We start from the raw sequence: 22,099 nt of genomic DNA on the forward strand, positions 1-22,099 counted from the left end.
CATTGAAGACATCTTTGACAAATACACTCGACGTCCAAAACTATTTTTGTTAAAGAGTTAGCACAACAATCAAAAAACACGAGCACAGGATTCGTAAATGAAAAGTATCTACAGGGCAGTGCAAAAAGTAAAGTGTGTAAAAACCATACGGTTTCTCACAGTGACTACGTCCTTATTCGTGCTGCCTAGAACGAAACAGCATTGTTCAAACAGACTTAAATCGTGTATTGATTTCTAGAAGACAACTATTGCGCCTTTCATATTCACGCAAATGAGCGCCTCTTAATAATTTTCTTTTTTGTGATAAATAGTGCTCAGTTCTTTTTTACCCCATTTTCATCTTAATATATTGCTCCGTCTTTTTGCGCTTTGGTAATCCATGGCTTCAAAATTCTCCGTTAATGGTAGCATTAAGTGCATTCTCTATTTATTTGCGATTACAATGTTTTCTGAGAAAGTAATAGTTACGTAGATTATACTGCTTATGCCCCGCTTGCCGACGAAACCATTCATTGGCTGGTAAGATTACTTCATTTCCTAGTGCATTCGTTCTCAAAAGCACTCACATAAGTTCTTAGTATTCAGTCATAAATAATCAAGTTTCTCCCACACCTGCTCAGTATTGTTTATGCTGATGTTTATCGATCACATGAATGCATATCGCATAAGGCGTAAGACAAGCGGTTTTCACACTTCCACTCAGTTTGTTGAGATAAGTGAATGGCTCAATTCCAGCTTCCTTCCTCTTGACAAATGCATTGCTGTCCAATTCCAGGCAAGGCAGTTATCTTTTGCTTTATATATATATCTTGAAATGACAGAATCACAGAATCACTAAGGAAAAGCATAAAATGATCAAATTAACAGATACGTACAAGTATAAAATCGTTTCGGCTAATGGGAGCGCTTAAAACACTCACTTGACATAATGATTAAGGTGCGACCAAACCAGGTTGCATCTCAAGTGACCAGTTCCTTATCCTGCTCTCTACTGTTAAAGAACACTGGAAAGAAAATTCATCAATACTGTTGGTTAGAAGATTTGAAGGTTGGCTCGTAGGTTTATTCCCTTACCTAAAATGTTGTCGATAGCTTTAAAATACGAGAATAGAACCATAATTGAAAGAAATTATCTTAAACGAGAAGTTGGACATTTTGCAACCCTATGATAAATTCATCGCCAGTTCTCAAGAATTGTGTTTGACATAGTCCTTATGTTAGTTGCAGCAAAGTCAGAATTCGGTTACCATCGCATTTTCAAGTTCTCCGACTTGTTAACCTCATGAAAATGAATTTGATATCGAAAGAAAAGTCAAAGAAACTCTGTATCAATCACCCCTCTTCTTTTGAAGGAGCCAAGCTTAGAGGAACAGGGAAAGCTTTTCATGAATTTGAATTCCCAACTTTCGTTCGCATTGCATGGTTATACTTATCAAGCATACGTCCATTTCTTGACCCTATGCGCTTGTGTTTGAAATTTTAATAGTTTTAATTAGAGAAATATCTGCGTTTTTTAAGTCAGTGTGTTTCCGCCTAAAACTTGTTTGTTTCTATCTACTCATCTCCGAGTTCCGCGTCAAAAACCAATAATGCCATTCCCGAAATAAACTTCGCGAGTAATAAGCTTGCTCAAACTGCTGCTTTTGTCTTTTATTTCAAAAAGTAATCAAATGACCGTTATTTGTTACAGTTCCTGCTAGCGAGTGACACACATTCTTAATGGTGAATTGCATGTGATGAAACTATCGTCACATGCAAAATTTAACTCTTCATTTGCTTTCAAATCTCAAAAACAAAGACGTAAAAAAGGTATACTAGGCAAAGGGCTCAAAACATTCATGTTTAAAAAAATAGTGGTTGCTTTAAGTGGAGTGAACAGTGAAGGAAAAATTAAGTTCGCCTACATTTCTTTGAAAGATATATTAGTCTCCAGCCTCCCATGGAGAAAAATATTGTTTCAAGCAGAAACCGGAGTTATAGAAAAAAATTCTCTCTCATTTACAACGCTGTATTTTGATGGCTTGCGGTCTTTTCCACAAAGAAATAATAAATTGCATGAAAAGTAGCGCTGTGTACACTTGAAGAGATTTGGAAACGTGAATTTCAAAGACAAAATACGCTGACGGAATCATCGAAAAAATTAAACTATTCCATTATTGTCCTATCGTAATGTTGAAAAATACTGTAATTTTTTAAGTCGCCATCGGGTTTACGTAGTATTCCGCCTCCAAAGTGCGCATAATTTCTTGAGTGATCGGCCGGATGATTCCGACAACGGAATTATTCACTAACATTATTCACCAAATGGTTGTTGTCTCGTAAACGAGCCGTGTGCCCTGCTTTTTTTTTTTCTCGTAGTTTTCATCTTTGCGCTCTAATAAGCTAGGTGGGAAACTAATGAAGTTTTTAGGCATAAAAAACATTTCGACCCATTCACCATCTATCCTTTTCTCTTCCATTTCTGGCCTAAGTACGAAACAGGAGGGTCACAAATTGAAGAAAAAGAAACAAGACGCCCAAACTTCTCAACTGGAGTCGAAATTACGAACTTCAGATTACTGGTTCACTGAGATGCTCTACATGCCCATGTATCTACACAGTTGTGTTGTGATTGAGTTAATGGTGTTTTGTCTGATTGGATAGTGGAGTCAAAGTTGTTGACTTGACAACATCCTTTTCGACAGATTGGATTCTTTGTTTTATTTACAAGTCAATACAGGACATTTTTGTAATCCCATCTTTTGCCCAGTTTCACGTTTGGAGCCAGCCTTCTCTTGGGTCATGACACTAATTAAAATCGGTTTTGACTTTAACAAATAGCTATTTACTTTTTTCGAAAGTGTGACCTTGAAGACCGCAAAAACGAATAACTTCAAATCACTCAGCTTTGATAGACATCTTGTGGGCGTACCAAGAGGGCGGTCATTTATCAAAGTCTCATCTGGACATTCAAGAAACCTGATGTTGCAGGAAAATTGCGAAAATGTTGCGTGCCCAAACGATACGACAGCATTGCCTTGGTACGTAACATTGAGAGGAGCTGACGTTTGGGTCGCCATTTCGTGCGATATTTGCTTTCCCTTTTTGGACAGTATAAGGATCAGGCCCTAGTTGTTCAAACGATGGATAGCGCTATCCGCCCGATAAATCACTATCCACTGGATAACTTAAATTGTTTTGCTAGTGTTTATCCACTGGATCGTTTGAATAACTGGCCCCAGTAAGTAGAGTTTGTTCTACAAACTCTGCAGTAAGTTATCATGTTTATCACGTTGAATGTTGTGCGTCTACTGTGCGTGAGAAAACTGCTGAGGTACAGATGCTTTTCGACCAGGCCCCTGTTGTTCGAAGGGCGTATAGTAACTCAATTGGTTTTGATAGTGTTTATCCGCTGGATAGTGATTTATCCGGTGGATAGCGCTATTCACCCTTTGAACAACGTGGGGCCTTTTAACCACCAGCTACATCGGCTAAACCTCAACTAAAACAACGCGTAGTAATATATCTCAATCTTAGAGTACACTTCAAACACTCAAAAACTCTTGCCCGACACTTAGACTTGATGAGCCATCCAATATCGCTTAAGGCGTTTCAAGTTATTCAACTGAGATCTTTGTGCAAATCACTTCTGGTTTTGTTTGCCATCGCCAAAGGCATTCAGTAAAATTCTAAAATGTTTGCACTGAAGCAAAGAGAGAATGACATAAAATAGGGGCACCCAACGACCAATTTGTTGTAAAATGTATTATTATACCCCAGTTAATGAAAATAAATGTTATTAAGGCATTTTCAGGTGTTTTTCAGTGTTGCTGGGAAAACATTATCTGTTCCTTTTTCCCAGCAAGACACACAAGAAATTTCCCAGCCAGCTAGATAAAATTGGTTGGTTTCCCAGCCAGCTGATCAAATTTATTTCCCAGCCAGGAATTCCGCGCACTTTCAAATTCCTCGATCCAAAACGACCTAACAAAAGCGACAAAACCGGGACAAAACAGGATTTTTCCGCAAGCGCAATCTCTCTGACCAGCCTTCGTATGCCTGTGACTACTCTCTGGGAGAGGGAAGGGGTTCTTTTTTTTTTTTTTTTTTTTTTTTTTGGTCGTCCTCTGTCTTTAGAGTTTCTAAAGCCAGCTCGGGTTGAAATGCTAGAAAAAGTCAGTAAGTAATTCTCAGGAAAAACCTCTATCAATGATAAATTTCCTAGCCAGCTCATCGAAACACCTGCATTTTTGCCAGCCAGCAAGATTCCTCTGGGGAACAGATAATGTGAGGAACAGATTCGTTGGGTGCCCCTTATAAAAGTCTTCCTTTATTTGGAAAGGGAAGACTCTCGGAAGTAGAAAAACTAAAAGTGAATTTTGTGGGTAAAATAGAACCTACAAAATCATCTGAACGCTGCTGCCATCATAATTCAGTTTGAAATCAGGATTCTTGAGGGGAAATAGTCACTTTGTGCAACTATTGTTTTCACGAATTTTCGACCAGACGATGAAAATTTATTTTGACGAATATGTTACGTTCTAATTCGCTTCGCTCAAACGAACGTAAAACATTTTACCCTTAAATTCCCGTAATACAAACAAATACCACGAGAAATATGGTAGGATGCGCAAGCGTATCCAAAACAGTTTATTATAAGATAGAAATTACAAAAGAAATTGTTACTGCACTTTTTTTTTTTTTTTTTTTCTACAACTCTTTAGATACTACTGTATGCAGAAACTAATCTACGCTCCATAATACGTTACAAACCTAAATACTTAGTTACATGCAACCTGTTTTCAAGGCTTTCTTCAACATACATATCCTTGGCAGAATCAGATTTCCACCTACCAGGAATTTTAAGTAGTCTTTCTGGAATCGAATTCCTACTATGGCGTACGGCAGCTGTAATGCCACCGGATCTTTAACTATGAAGACCATAAACATTAGGGTTGTATAGCCCAGCTGACTTAAGGTATCCCTTAAGATATCTCTACAGGTAGTATAAGAAATCTTTCCGCTCCTCAGGGTATAGCTAGAAGTACTACGGTGAAAAACAATTGGTCTAAATAAAGGGGAGGACTGTCTAAGTCAATACCAGATAAATCTAAATAACGTTGTAAAACACCAACAGGACAGTACTTAGATCCAGATGCACTAATATAGACGAAATTCCCTTCCCTATAAACATCTGTCTTACTACGAGGCACAAAAATTCTTATATAATCGCTGTGAAATTCGATATGCTCCGGAACGATATTGCATAATTCGTCATAACGAAAAAACCCTGCGAAGGCTAAAGAGCACAACGCAGCAATACGGAGATTCTTTAAATTAGCATCTTTCCTGTTATGAATATCTAAAATACGCCTTATAATTTCTGTGGAAATAGGCTTCTTTTTCATAACTGGCTATGACTTCTGGCGTTTAGCGGATTCGACGACATTTCTGCAAAATTCGCTATCTAAAGGATTACGATCCAAACTAGGGACAAAAGAATGTAACCATTTAAGGGCCGCATGGGCTAAAATTACTGAGGAGCTAGAAGCTGAAGACTGCTGAACTTCAAACAAATATAGAGAAACAACACTAAGAGGAAAAGGTAACTGCATGTTGAACTGTCTACTTTTAGACCAGTCCAAGAACTTTCTGATAACACGAACGTAAGCTTTAGTGGTCGAATCCGACCTGGACTTCAACATAACATTTAGCACTTCATAAACGTTGATTGAAGAAAACTGTTGAAAGCCTTTCCAAGAATTACTTGATAGCATAATCTGTAAAGACAAGAACAAAACATACATACTAGAAGAACAAAAGAAAGACAGAACATCCTTTAATAACCGTACAAAAATCAGTCATTGATGAGGCCAGTGCCACGTAAGACGTTAAATGATCGTATGGGCCAGTGCCGCGTAGATCAACAACCATTGATGAGGCCAGTGCCACGTAAGACGTTAAATGATCGTATGGGCCAGTGCCGCGTAGATCAACAACCATTGATTAGGCCAGTGCCACATAAATCAACTATACTCCTATTAGGACAGCACCATATGAAATGACAGACCAAACATTAGGCCAGTGCCTTACAAATAAACGGCATACAGCCTTGGCCAGGGGAGGACTGTCTAAGTCAATACCAGATAAATCTAAATAACGTTGTAAAACACCAACAGGACAGTACTTAGATCCAGATGCACTAATATAGACGAAATTCCCTTCCCTATAAACATCTGTCTTACTACGAGGCACAAAAATTCTTATATAATCGCTGTGAAATTCGATATGCTCCGGAACGATATTGCATAATTCGTCATAACGAAAAAACCCTGCGAAGGCTAAAGAGCACAACGCAGCAATACGGAGATTCTTTAAATTAGCATCTTTCCTGTTATGAATATCTAAAATACGCCTTATAATTTCTGTGGAAATACGCTTCTTTTTCATAACTGGCTATGACTTCTGGCGTTTAGCGGATTCGACGACATTTCTGCAAAATTCGCTATCTAAAGGATTACGATCCAAACTAGGGACAAAAGAATGTAACCATTTAAGGGCCGCATGGGCTAAAATTACTGAGGAGCTAGAAGCTGAAGACTGCTGAACTTCAAACAAATATAGAGAAACAACACTAAGAGGAAAAGGTAACTGCATGTTGAACTGTCTACTTTTAGACCAGTCCAAGAACTTTCTGATAACACGAACGTAAGCTTTAGTGGTCGAATCCGACCTGGACTTCAACATAACATTTAGCACTTCATAAACGTTGATTGAAGAAAACTGTTGAAAGCCTTTCCAAGAATTACTTGATAGCATAATCTGTAAAGACAAGAACAAAACATACATACTAGAAGAACAAAAGAAAGACAGAACATCCTTTAATAACCGTACAAAAATCAGTCATTGATGAGGCCAGTGCCACGTAAGACGTTAAATGATCGTATGGGCCAGTGCCGCGTAGATCAACAACCATTGATGAGGCCAGTGCCACGTAAGACGTTAAATGATCGTATGGGCCAGTGCCGCGTAGATCAACAACCATTGATTAGGCCAGTGCCACATAAATCAACTATACTCCTATTAGGACAGCACCATATGAAATGACAGACCAAACATTAGGCCAGTGCCTTACAAATAAACGGCATACTGCCTTGGCCAGCGCCAACAACTGAAAAAACATAGGCTAGTAGACACACCGTCCAATAAATTAATCAGTAAATTTTAGTCTGACGGCCTTCTGAGATTTAAGATAATGTAATACGCGTGGGATGATACCAACTGGATGGACTACTAAGCAATTTTCCCCTCGAAGAGACTGAAAGAAAAATCAACACCCGAGGAATTGGGATTCCAAAACCTCGAGAAATACCTGGGGATCTTGCGGTTATAATAATTTGCAAAGCAATCTACACTATGCGGACCCCACAAGCCATCGAGAAAAAGAAAAAATTCTTCAGTAATTTGCCAATCATCAGTATCAATTAAACGACTTATATAAACAGCTTGTTGATTCGAAGTGCGAGGGATCCACTGTACATCTAAATGAATTCCCGATCGGATACAAATATCAAAAATCCCTCTGGCCATTTGTGCAAACCTAATTTCATGCTGCCCACTTCAACAATCTGAGCAGCTACTTGGCTATCCGTAAACCACTTAACATGTGATCCAACACTGAGGCAAATGATTGCAAAGAAACTCAATAACAGACAGTTCTCTCCACATTGAACTTTGACCTCTCTCGTTCTCCGACCACGTTTTGTGGCACACAAAATCATTGTTAAAATCAGTAATTGCTCCACCTCCGGTGGAACTGGCGTCAGAATACACAAAATAACTTGGTACCTTACTTACAAAGCAATACCTAGTGTTGATATTAACCATACTTTCCTTCCAAAAATACAGTTCTTCCTTGCAGTAATCGTCAAGAAGGGATATAGAATCCCAATTATCCCTGCACGCGGTGGACAAGACACAATGTCTGGTCATTATTCTGCCAATGTTACCAACTACAGGCCAGGTAGAGATAACTTGACCTGTGAAGGAAGACAACTCTCTCGCGGTAACTTTGAAATCGGCTTCAATAATATGATCAATTGAGTTAATGATCTTAACAATTCTCCTTTCCACAATTTAAAAGTACCTAATGCAGCATTCCAGGTAATACCCAGCCAGTCCAATACTTGGGTGGGTTCCCATACCGATTTATCTTCATTGACAACAAAACCTGCGTTGCACAAATCCGCCCTTACAGCCCGGGCCTTAATGAGACAACTTTCTCTATCCTGAACAATCGCCCAACCATCATCCAAGAAGATGGCTTTACAAAGACCCTGTACTCTCCAATAACTTTTTTTTTTTTTTTTTTTTTTTAAGGCTTCAAAACCTTAGTAAAAACCCAAGGGGCAGAGGACAGACCGAACGGGACCACAGAAAAAACAAAATATTTCCTTAATGGAATCGGGCGCACGCCATGAAAACCCCAGAAAAGTTTGGTGCTCTTGTGCAATGTCTACATGATGGTAACCACTTTTTAAATCGAAGGAAAACATGAACCCATCCTTCACAAAATAAGACATAGCAATTTTCCAGTCCTCTTACTTAACACTTTGCTTAATTAATGACTTGTTGACATGACGCAAATCGAGAATAAGCTCTTCTTACCGCATGGTTGTTCAGAAACTGACAAAGGATTTACAACAAAAGGCTGCTCATTAACCAAACGCACCCGGTCTGAATTAAGGAGCTCAAGAACAGCTTGATCCACAAAAACAGCATAAATACAAGCCGACTTATTATTTTTCAGTTTTACGGCCAACGGAAAACTAATGAATGACAGTCTGTAGCCATTTTCAATAATAGACAAAATGAAATCCGGAGCACCTATAGATCTGCAGAAAACTAAATTATTCTTCAGATTACCCTTAACACGTAATGAATGTCAGCTTTCAAGTTCGCAATCCTGTGTAAACTGATGTACCTGCGCCAAGGCATCATCATTGCTTTTGTTGAGCTGATTGGCCTGAGGTTGGCTTGTTGTAGGAGATTCCAGGGAAAGAATTGTAGCTAAGGGGCTGGTAACTTCCCGGCCACAACAAGGATTGGCAGTCCTTAGCCCAGTGTCCAAATTTGCCGCATTTGAAACAGCGGAAGAAGTCGCCAAAAGCGTCTCTACGGCCTGAAAGATAAAGGCAATGACGAAACCTGTAGTAAACGGGAGGTGGGGGGGGGGGGGGGGGGGAGGGCTTAAAGCAGAAAGATGAATAAACTGTATGGAACCGCAAGCGTGAATGGTACTCAAGAGACAGCGGAGGGTATAAATACTAATAACTGGCCAATCCTAACATACATGAAAAACAGAATGCACAATAGTGGGTGCGGCAGGTGTGAAATGAAAACACCGCAACTAATTACTTGGAATACCAGCGGAAAATATATTTACGTTCTAATTCGCTTCGCTCAAACGAACGTAAAACATTTTACCCTTAAATTCCCGTAATACAAACAAATACCACGAGAAATATGGTAGGATGCGCAAGCGTATCCAAAACACCCATGAACATACAAAGTATAGAGGAGACTCTTTATCTTATACCACGAAAAAGTTGATTATCAGTGCCCAAAGCAATTCTTGGTTTCTTTCCACGATCACTGGAGAGTTGTTCTTTTTGGCGTCTCTTGCGACTCGCAGCTTCCCTTGCCTTCTTAAGACGTTTTTCATCTTCGGAGCCGGATGCAAGTTCGTCTGACTCGTACTCGGCTACGACCTGCCAGCCGTCCATGCTTTTATCAGCGATTTTTATCAGCTTCTGCCGCTTTCGAATACGTTGCCTGCCTTCTTGGGAAAGCTTCTTGATTTGCGACAACTTTGGCTCGATGCTTTCGCTCTCGGTTTCAATACTTTCCAAAATGGTATCCAGCTCGGCATTAAGCTCAAATTGTTTCTGGTTTCCTTTGAACTTTAGCTGCACAACTTCTTTATCTAACTTACTTCTATGCTCGATTTGCTTTCCTTTGTCTCCTAATTTTTTCTCAAGAAAATCTTTGAACATGGAAAAGACTTGATCAACGGCTGCTGAGTTGCCTCCACTGTCACCCGAAGACGTTTGGAATACTTCAGCCGAAACGGACGAACCTTCGCTCTGTATCTGGTCGTTGGGCATCACACGAATAGATGGGCTTAAAGCAGAAAGATGAATAAACTGTATGGAACCGCAAGCGTGAATGGTACTCAAGAGACAGCGGAGGGTATAAATACTAATAACTGGCCAATCCTAACATACATGAAAAACAGAATGCACAATAGTGGGTGCGGCAGGTGTGAAATGAAAACACCGCAACTAATTACTTGGAATACCAGCGGAAAATATATTACTTCTCGATCAACAGTGCGACACATTTGGTTGAATATTTTGTTAATTAATTGGTTATGATTATTTGAAGTTCTTTTACTCCCAGTTTTATCGTTAGCTTCCTTTGTAATATAAGAAGGGATGGCACTGGAAACTTTATAAAAAGCTATAAAAAATATCCTGCATGAATGCATCGCATGAATAGAGCTATTTATATTTGCGGATTTCTAATGACTGACGATTGATGGGAAGTTTGCTTCACAATTAAACCCAACTAATATCAGGATTGTGTTGGACAATATCGTCTGCGGCTAAGTTCACAACTGCATGTCAGTATCCATTCTGTTGTCGCACTGACGATATCGTCGATTTTTTTTTTGTATGAAGTGACGATGATTGTGTCAGTGCCAAGTGCATGAACTGTTTTGTTTCATGTCTAGAACCATCTTATTGAAGTAAGCGGTTGCAAACTTATGAGAAATCCCGAAAAAAAGACAGGAATTTACTTGCAGGAGACGAAATGAGGAGCACTCTAGAAACCTTGTGAAAGTAATTTTTGGACTTTTATAATATCGCGTGACATCGATCTGTGATCCGATCCGAGTTCTTCCACCGAGGTTTTCAGACCGACTTTTCGTATCAGCTGTTCACAACTGCAGAGCATCATAAACTTAATTTACGCAACGTAGCAATGTAAAGGTAACCTTTACTTTCCAGTAAATTACTTTCTCTTGTACAGGTACACTCATTCAGGAGACAATCAACTTTTCGTATCAGCTGTTCGCAACGGCAGAACATCATTTTTTAACCACGCCTCCGTTAAAACCTAACATCTAGCAACCTCTACAGCAAAAGCTTTTTCAACATTCGTAATAAACATGACATGGTATTATCAGCAAGATATCAGCGCATGAATTGCATCTTAATAACGACAAGACGCCAATTAGGCGTTCAAGTGGGATGCACTGCATGATCAAAGCAGGCAACATGGCGCGGCTGTAAACAAAAATTCTAGAGTCTGTGACAACATTCCTTGGAACAGTACACGAATTAAGATACAGATCTGAGACTTTCGCAGCTCTCTCTCCCTCACAATGTTGTTTGCACACAGGTTTCTGAGCCCATTTGGCAAAACAACATTGTGGGAGGGCAAAGTATTGCATAGTGTTTCAACAATCGAGTCCGATTGCTGTAGTTGTTATTGATATTACGGATGTTTTTAATTTATCAGCTGAAACCTCTTCTTTCCTTTTTACAGCTCAGACCAGTTGTAAGTTAGCATGAGAATGTAGACGTATTTACGTCAAGCTAGTTGTAAGTCAGCGTACAGTAGGATGTCATACGGACGAATAAGTTGGAGAGTGTGCTATTAAACGTATACCTGTTCTGGGAAAACGGAAAACGGTAAAAGCACAATAAGTAGAACGACTGCAAATGTCATATTGGGTTAGGAGACTAGAAGTTCTTGACATTATAGGCAAAAAATGTAAGTTGGTACTTTCAGAATATTTGCATGTGTTAGTGTAAGGGAAAGATAAGTAGGATAGTACAAAGAGGCACTTGAAGGGGGTGGCTCTTAACTACAAAAAGACAATGGTCGCTAAGAAACTTCTTTAGTCAAAAGCCTTGCAAAATGGTTGCATGGATGGTTCGTTGAACAGACTTTTTCAATTGAAACCTGACATCACCTCAATCAGAAGGCGCATGCGCAACTAGTCCCAGTCCTCTGCTGTGCATTTCAGTGAAAAACATGTGAAATCTCTCAGGGAACGAAAAGAAGAGGCGGTTTTTTCACAGGATGGGAACCGTTCCATAATTTTTCCTAAACTGTAGCGTGGAATTTCCATTTGGAACAAAATGGAACTGATATTTTGAAAAGTGTATCAAAGGAAGGCCTTATGACATCATAATTTTTTTAGAATTCTTTTTTTAAATCCATGGTACAGATTTTGTGTTACCGTGTTTTACACTGTTGCGTTAAAACTTTGTGAAATACAGAATTAACTTGCCGAGTTTTTAGGCATTTTCTGTTTGGTCACGTGCTTTACCAAATGTGGTTGTGAGTCCAACCAGACAAAGAAATGTTAAAGAGAACACACTTGGCGAAAAACTGTAGATCATCAGCTCAGTTGGTTCAAGTAGACTGCAACGATCACAGTTAAGTGAAGCTATTAGTCTCTCCCCTCGGGGCTTTTCATGACTAATTTACAACTTTTTTCGGGGGACTTTAGCCAGACTGCTTATTACACAGTTTGCAATTTATTGAGGAAGTGAAAGATGCCCCCGTCCAGATAAGGTCAGACCACAACACCGGCGTCCCCTACTCTTATCCAATAGTGAGTGGGTTCTTTAACGTCCCATACTATTCAATTTCCAACAAGGGTTATGAGACGGGACTTCCGGTTTACAGTCCTTATCCGAGAAGACTTGAAAGTCCAACCATTTGCAGATGTCATTACAAAGGTAGCACATTCCCCTCAGTTATTTTAAGACCCTGAGTGTTGGTCCGGCCGGAGTCGAACTCACGACCTCCCGCATGACAGCCCGATGCTCAACCAACTGAGCCACCGGTGCGCGACGTATAGACATCATAGCTTCACTTTATTTCATATCTGCAGTTCAAGATGATTGATTTCATGTATCATTTCGTTCGTTAAAGGGAAAGTATGGTCTAGAAAAAGTTTTTCTAAATTACTAAGACTTTTCGCCAGGAATTTGAAAATAATTGCCGTTTTTTTCCAGTTCCCTGTTAAAATGTGACAAGAACACTTTGAAGTTGCCTCTTTTGTGACTAGGAGAGCACCATCTTGAATATGACGTGTTGTGACGTGCAAAAGTCAACAAAGTTCTTCGTTCCCCAATCACTTTCTCAATGTTGTGTGACCTTGCTGCCCCAAGAAATTCAAGTGTAAAGATGAACTATGGTAAACGGTGTTGTGGTTCAATAGCTAGTGGGCCAAGTAGGCCATAAGTGCGACAGAAACTCAAGCCACTATTATAGATTCCCTAGTCAATCAAACTAGGCGGCAAAAATCAGTCAGAGCAAATGTAAACAAGACAAAAACCTTTAACATGCCACATAGAAATGTTCGACAAGCGTACCTTCGTTTCTTTTTCACTTTGTTAAATCTGCGACAGCCGTCTTTGATGCTCAATCAAACGTATTTGTTCGCTTTCACACGGCGAAGCGTTTAATTTAGAATAAGCCGACGAAACTTTCAGATGTTGCTCAATACACATAGCGAGGCTTTTTCACAGCAACAATTACCGTTGTTGGGGTGTGTTTGATCTGCTCAAGTTCGTTTTCGAGGGGGATGAAACTAGACACATGTCTAGACTTGAGAACGCTTATAAACATTTTACAAACACCGGAGCTTCGACCGGAAAATGAACATTTTAAAGAAAGGTTGGCCAGGGAAAATAAAACGTGGATGGAATCCCCAGAGCTGAAAACCTGACAGCCACATTGTTAGTTCGGGTCTGTCACTTTACCAAGGAGGACTTCAAGCGGGATCTTCAGGTATATGAATATTGGTCTAAGTGACAATCGCTTCATACTGAAATCTCAGTCAACCAGTCCAAAATATCATTTGAGCGAGAAAACTGAATCAAGCAATATATAGACGACTTTTTCACTGTTATGCGCTTAAATGTTACAGTAGTTAAATACTGTTAGCTTTAATAAAAAAGGCACTGACACGATTTACTCTTACCATTCGATGGAATCATATATATCGATCGCTTGTTTTGAAGTCGCAAGAGCGTGGAGGGGTCTCGTAGAAAGCCATGGTAAAGGGATTAAACTTGATTTCCCGGCGTTTATTTCTCGGCAATGAGCGCGGGACGCGGGATAGCACTGCAAGCTCTCTTTCGCTTTGTAAAGCCCCTGCCGACCACGAGGTAAATGTGTTCTGATGGTGGAGCCAATATCAAAACAATTTACCCTCTGGATTTAAGATTCAAGTCTAGAAAGTATCGCTTCCTCGCCTGTTTTCCTTGTTTACATCAATTACATCTTGTCATCCGGAGAAATCCTTGACTATTACTACGTCATGGCCTTAATTCATAGACAAAAACAAAGATGGCGGATTTCAATTTAAAATTGTCTATTTTTGAAGCGTTATTTAATAACTATTCACCGAAGTGGAGGTGGCTAGCGGTGGATATTAGGGACTTTTACGATCTACGACGCGGTCGTCGATGAGAACGCCACGATACGACGATATCATTGGTTAAAAGAGGAAGAGTAATCGTGCTGACTTGCGCACGCATTTTAGCAAATATTCGTGCGGTACTCTGCACCATAACGACCTGAGATCACCAAATTTGAGGTTTTGGCGACAACGCGAGCGCACAAATGTGAATCTATAATTTTCTATTTTTACTCAGAAATGCTAGTGCCAATTTATTTTTAGGACACTTCGCTCACATTGTACGACGCGAACGAAATGGCCTAACCGCGAGAAACTGACGATAGTGCAAAGTTATGTTTTGAGGTGACGTTTTCGTCGATGTCGCCGTCGTAGATCTCTAAGTCCCTATTTCCAACGCTAATCACCGACACTAAGGTGAATAGTTGTTTTAGTATATAATAAAACAGCGAGATAATATACAGCACAAAAAATTAATTTGGATGTTTTCTTCACTTGTCACGGATGCAAATCGGAACGCCATTTTTTCCCGAGTTGCTCGGAGGTAAATAGCACAGGATATTCGGAGTTTGACGAGCCAATCAGCGCGCGAGTTCAACGCTATCCACTGTTTTAGTATATACTGTTGGTTATTTAAACACATTAAGCCCAAATGAGTGGTCATGAAGTACGACAATACAGGTAAAGAACTTTCGATTCAGAGAAACTTTCCTAGGCCGTACTTTCCCTTTAATTCAATTTGTTGTAAACAATTAACAATTAGACCCGTAGCCCTTGCAGGCTAAGGGTCAATAGCCCATGAGGCGAAGCCTACCCGTGGCCCTTGAGGGCGTATGTTTTAGTATCACCCAACTAGTTGGACAGAAAAGGCAATAATAAATTTAGCGAATGCAAGTTGAAGAAATATTTATTTGGGAATAAAACCAAAGAAAGCGTCACGCTTTTCGCTACTCGAGGACTATTACTAATAGTCCTCTAGTAGCGCAGCCAATCAAAATGCAGGATTTGCATTACCCCACTAGTTGGGTGATACTAATTGCTTTCAGTATTCGCCCTCAAGGCCCACGGATCAATAGCCCATTCGGCTTCGCCTAAAGGGATATTGACCCGTAGCCCTTGCGGGCTACGGGTCTTATTCTTAAATAGTATCTCAGTATTGCGACTATGACGTCAAGAGCAAAATTTCTCGAAGCTGGTACAACAGGTCTCAAATTTTACACAAATTCTGTTGGAATTTAGGAAAAGTCGTTGTTTGATATGGTCCGGTAATGTTAATAGTGCCAGGAAGCAGATTTTTTCCGAAATCATCTTGCACTTTTTTTCTGCATAACACGAAAAACGTTTTTTCCCACTTTCGCGACTTGTTTTTATGACAACGGGAGTCAGGCCTTTTCGTGTTTTCTTCCCGTCTGTCAAACCAGGGTTTGCCTTTAACATGACGTCATGCTAACGCAACTGTCTACTATAGTTATGTCTCTCTGCGTTTCTTTTTTTGTTGCTTACCAACATTTATCAATAGCATAGACCACTATCTATATCATAGAGCAATATATATGTCTATACAAATAATGACAGTAACAATGACTAGACAAGTTAAGGTTGAAGTGAATTTAAGCACTGGAGCCCCCCTTTCCCCTTCCTTATTTATTTATTTATTTATTCATTTATTTTATTTCTTTTCATTGATGTAATTTGTTTTTCCTTTTAAATCAACGTAGTGTAGTGTAAGTAAATAGTATAGCCGTATTGTAAGTAAGTTGTGTTTTTATTATTGTAAGTAAGTTGTGTTTTTATTAATTACAAAATTTAAAAAAAAAATTCTTTTCATCGAAAAGTGAACTCGTCGGAAATGATTCTTCGTCAATTTGTTTTTCTTTAAACGGTCCATTCAATCGAGAGTCCACAATAAATCGTTCGTGTCTCCTGGACTGACAAACAGTTACACGCAAAATGGCCATTTTGTCACGAATAAACCGTACAAATGCAGCACTTTCGAACGGTGATAATTAATCACATTAGAATTGTTGTTTGCGAGTTGAGGTATTTCATCAATTTTTGCAGTGACTGAAAATTCTGTGGTATTGCTGAATTATGAACCCAATACATACACATGTCCAAAAGGATTCCCTTCTTTGAAATGTCAACAGAGTGAATTACATGTAAGGCTTCGATCAATTATCAGATACTATCCGTTGCAGCTGCTACTGAGAGCAAAGCAAGCAGAAGACAGCGCACAATCAGGACAAAGCTAAGAATCCTTCTCGTCGCCTTTATATCGGTAAGTCATCTCTAATCTTCCTGCACCAAATTCGTGTTAAGCGCTTTTCCAGCGATTCAAGGACAAACTCCGTTAAAATCATATGAAGCTTATAAGCCATTGTCAAGACCAAATTATTCTTTTAAAAATAGCATTTACTAAAAGCCTCTAGCGATAAATAATAAAAAAGACTCAATAACTTAGATTCTATAGCTGTATTTCTTACACGCGGTGAAATTTGGTTGTGGCCAGCAAAATGAATGTCAATATTCGGCCGCCTTTAAAGAATTTTGTTGTCCACTTTGAATAAGAATTTGAATCCGGAAACAAGTGCATGCAAAAGATTTGATTTTCGTGGTCAGTTTGCTCCTCTTTATGGGACCGCGTCGTCCAAAATTAATGTAATTGTTTTCTTCCATAAAATATAAAACAAGCATTGAAAAATCTATCGCAAAACTCGACGTAAGAAAATTGTTAATGGAAAGCATTTTTAACAATAACAGCATTTTAGAAAAACTAATGCAAAGTAAACAGATTTACGTTCTGCTATTAGTTTCTTTGTCGTTTCTACTCTAAGTCCTGTTTACCTAAGACCAAGAAATGTCATACAAGTCACAAGAAAAGTGCGTACATGATACGACGGTTTCAAAAAGTTGCATAAATCAAGCTATGCTCCAATATAATGCAGTTGAATCAGTTTTATGTCAGTGATGTTACTGTCAGCTAACTGAATCGAAGTGAGTGTTTTTTCGATTTTCCTTGGACCTCCAATTTTGCTGTAACAATTCTAGTCTACCGATTAAAATTAAGAAAGGAATGAAGTTAAAATCATACAGTTCCCGAGCCCATTAATTTCAGAACATCAGTTTCACGTTGCAAAGTGAGTCATTTCTTTTTCTTTTTTACCTTTGCAAGAATATTATTTCTGACAGTACAGAAGTATTCGTTCTGAAGTAAAGTTATCATAGTCCGCTTTCGCATTATTAAGTTACATTGCAACGAAAAAGATGTTGCTAAATGATACATACGTCCACCTTCTGTTCTGAGGTCTGAACGGGTAACACGTTTAGAAAATGTTTGCTACTTCAGCAGCCACCAAACAAAGCAAATTCCGGATGTATCCATTAATTTCAGGCAGATAAATTGATACGCCTTATATTGTTAGTTTCCGGCTGAGCTGCGTGCGCGCATATGTAGCCCAAAAGTTAGTAATTTAGTTCGTTCTCGTCACCAGTGCCTCGGATCTTATATATGCGCGCATGACCCAAGGCTCTCGGCAACTCTGTGTAGAACATGCTCCGAAGGGTTCTTTTGGCCAAAAATGGCTATTTGAACCTTACGGCGCCTACCTGCACCAATTAGAGACGCTTTTCATTGTTTTTCACGAAAACCAAAGAGAAGACACTTAGTTTCAGGGTTCCGCAGAGCTCTTCTCTCCCTCAGCTCAAAAGAGAAGAGCTCTAGGTCGAATTTGATTTGGCTGTGACGTCACTTCGTTAGTCAATCCAGCCGACAGGTCGGATCTGAACAGTAACCACACCTGAGCATGCGGTACCGACAGTGTTCCTCGCATATAGCTTCTCTTTTTTTACACAAATAAAGGTATTCTGCATATTCTTATATATAGTTAAGGTCATCATATCAAGGCGAAATTTGGCCAGGGTATTAAATACTCATCATAGATTTTTCATTTGAGTTGTCGTCTTAAGTGTCATCACCATGGGAATCATACAAGGCATTTATTTTTGTCTTCTTAAAAGAAATGGGACGGTGAAATCTTTCCATATAGTGCTACCGCATAATGATAGAAATTGTCTCTAATAGATTCAAATGTGACAAAATGGGTAGCCCAGTTTTGCAGAAAAAAAAACACTTTTTTTCTAGTTTCTTTTTCACCTACAGAATTTTTAAAACCTATAACATATGCATTTTTTTAGTTATTTTAAGACCCCCGAGTGTTGGTCTTGCTGGAGTCAAACTCACGACCTTCCCCATGGCATCCCGGTGTTCAAACTATTGAGCCACAGGTGCGCGGTCACAGGCAAAGGGAGGCGAATTTAAGTGACCAGGGGTCCGTTTCTCGTAAGTCCCGAAAGTTTACGGGCCATTTTCGGGTGTCACAATTCCCTCTGTATCTCAAGAACGGAGAGGATTTAAGTCGTCAAATTTCACAGTCAGTTTGCTTTTTGCTACCTTGAAAACATGTTAAAAGATCAGCTTTCCAAAATTAGCGGTTGGCATTTTCACAAATGCCTTTTCCGGGCCCAAAAATGTTTCGGGACTTTCGAGAAACGGGCCCCAGGGCCCTGTTTCTCGAAAGTCCCGAGACTTTTCGGGCCTTTATTCCCTCTATAATATACTAAAATTCCCTCTATAATATAACTTCGTTGGTAGGAGCTGTTCGTAGAACTTACACATACCGGCCACAACATACGTTGGGCATGACTTCCATTCGCTTAGCCATGAGAAGCAGTTCTTAGTGCTCATGCTATATATCATCATTCCATCTGGCTGTATGTAGCTTTTCCTGCTGCCATGCTTCATCACGTACCCAACCACTTCTTGCGGTTCCGCTTTGTGCAGAAATTCCGTTCTTACAGTCTCTCCTATTTGCTGAATACTCCACTGTAAGTACTGCGTCACCATACTCAAAGCCCCAACCACTACGTGCGTTACAGTAACATTTACACGCCATAACCGAGCAAATTCTCTTCTTAATTCCTGGTGCTTTTCCAACTTTTCCTTACTCAATGACGTGGTCATTTTGGTTATTATCACAACACTAGTTGTCATAAAATTAATGAGAGTTACCTTAATTCTTGCCGGGGAAGAGAAACGACAGCCGGAAATACGTCTGCTTTCGCAGGCTACCTAAAGTTTGGCAGGAGATGGAGCTGACCAGAAAGCAAGACAGGGTTAGCGGGTATAGCGTATAAAATATTACGTAAGTGACTCCTGCTCAGAGCGAGGCTCGTCCGTCAGAGCGAGGCTTGTCCGTTAGAGCGATTCTTTCTGGTGTGGTGCTATGCATTCTGGTGAACAGCCAGCAAAGCCAAAAATGTCTGAATTCTGCACAGATTTGTTTTAAATTCTGTTCATATTGCCGCTCACTCGCTCCTCAACAACTGCAAGGTGGTCAACAATATCCCCACTTTAATTTAACAAAGCAGTTTTTGTGAATGATTTGAAGCCAGAGGTAATATCGGTAGTCCTGAGAAAGACTCTTTTGACACATTCATTGACATTTCGGCAACCTGAGCGACAGTGGTCTTAACAGTTCTGTTCTATTTCAAGTACCAACATCGTGTACCACGAGAAACAACAATGCGGCAAAGAATTGGTTGTCAGCCTACTTGCTAATCAGTATGTATTGCACACGAGGCTGTTCTTTGTTCAAGCGTAAATTATCCGTAAACGCAATTTGACACAAACATGCAAATTTTGCGGTAAGATAGTTAAATGAATGAGTGATTCCATTAGTTTCACATCGATGATCGCTTTTCAGAAATTCGGAAAGCAACACTGTCAAAGTGTCCACAGTGTCAAAGTAAACCCCATCGATTAACAAGCTCGCCCTCTAAGTTTTCTCTAAACGGTTTGGGAGACAAAATTTCAGCCAACAATACCCGCTGTCACCTGCAACCAGCATAGCCTCTATTCTTCACTTTGTTTTGATTACTTTTCCTTACAGCAGGAATGGAGAAGGGAACCAACAACACATTAAATGTCTTGACTGAAGATCCTACTCAAGTAACCCGAATAGGACCAGGAGCCCTTTACACTGTGGCAGCTGTGTTCGTTGCTCTTCAGATTGTTGTCGCTCTCAGTGGAAATTTGATCGTTATAGCAAGCTTTTGCACGTTCCGGGATTTACGAACGAAATGCAACTTTTTCATCATCTCTCTTGCAATAAGCGACATTCTAGTGGCATTGATTGCCATGCCATTCTGGATGCTGGTTCAACTCTCTCATAATAACTGGATCTACGGCAAGAACCTAAGAAAGTTTTGGGATTGCATGGATATTCTTTGTGGAACAGCATCAATTACGAATCTAACAGCGGTTAGCTTTGACCGTCAGTTGGCAATCACATCTCCTTTTGCTTATGTCAAGATTCAAACGACTCGGCGTGTTATAGTTATCATTTGCTTTGCGTGGTTTTATGCGACCGCAATTTCAAGTTCAAGGTTGTTGAACTGGCCATTTCCAAGCTACCTATGGTTCGTATCTGTTGTCAGCTTCTTTCTACCATTGCTAATAATGCTGGTTATGTATGGTCGAATCTATCTTGTGGCGCGTTACCAAGCCAGACGAATCGGCAGAAACTACGCTACTGACATAAAAGCTGCTAAGACAATAGCGGTTGTGATTGGAGGATTCGTGATCTGTTGGTTGCCATTCTTCGTAGTTGTGTTGTCAGTAGCTAATAGCGGAAAATCTAATTCAGTCACTTTCGTAATGTTTATAATGTTGCTAAATGGCTGGAATACCTCAATAGCTGTCTAAACCCAATCATTTATACATGCTCAAACCGAACTTACAGAAATGCCTTCAAAAGACTGTTCGTCGCTGTCGGGCAAAAATCCTGAGAAATCAAAGGGACCCTTTAACAACCGGCCTCTCTACTTGGCATACAGTGGCTGAATCACACGCGATGACACATCGAGAGGCATCATCTGATCAGAGTGGTCTTGTGACTCCAAATAGCAAGGGCTACAGAGGAAACTAACGAAAGTATGCCCCTTCAAGACAAGCACACAGATATGTGATACTTCCTTACATGCTATGGCTCCAGTATTATATTTTCCAAAGAACCTTTTCTGCGGCATTTCTTTGTCCAAAAAATTCGTGTTGAAGTTTTCATTTATTAGAAGTTAACAATCGCACTTAAGTTGAAGCTGGATGCTCGGAGGAACAAAACAAAAACGTTTAATCAATTTAAGCTGCGCAAAACCTTCTACTGATTGCTTGAAAATATACGAAGAAAAAAGAACCGTACTAAAATAATTTTGTGTGAGTTTAACGGTGCAACACACGCTCCCTGTTTAAGAGAAAAAATACAAAACATTCTAGAAGATTCAGCTTAATATATTACGAGAAATTTCGTTTGGTCGGAATTTGTAGTCAAGAAACGGCAAATAACCTCAGGAAATGGAAAATGCAAAATACAAGTTGTGCAAAAACTTTGAAAACCAGAATTTAAACAAAAATATTAGATGAAAGAATTGAAAATAAAGGTTTACCGAAGTAGAAAATAATAACATGTAATAAAGTGGAAAAACATCTGCCTTCATGTTTGCAATAATACCATGGTAAAATACTGTTTATAAATTGGTATTTAACAGATTAGCCCTAAA

At 39.6% G+C, this 22,099-nt stretch overlaps 1 pseudogene; it reads left to right on the forward strand.

The window, feature by feature from the left end:
• Nucleotides 1-21,511, forward strand: part of LOC138040417 (alpha-1B adrenergic receptor-like) — a 47,106-nt pseudogene extending 25,595 nt beyond the window's left edge.
• Nucleotides 21,512-22,099: the final 588 nt, after the last annotated feature.

The sequence above is a fragment of the Montipora capricornis genome, chromosome 3 (assembly GCF_036669925.1).
Source record: "Montipora capricornis isolate CH-2021 chromosome 3, ASM3666992v2, whole genome shotgun sequence".
In the NCBI taxonomy this organism is placed as follows: Eukaryota; Metazoa; Cnidaria; class Anthozoa; order Scleractinia; family Acroporidae; genus Montipora; species Montipora capricornis.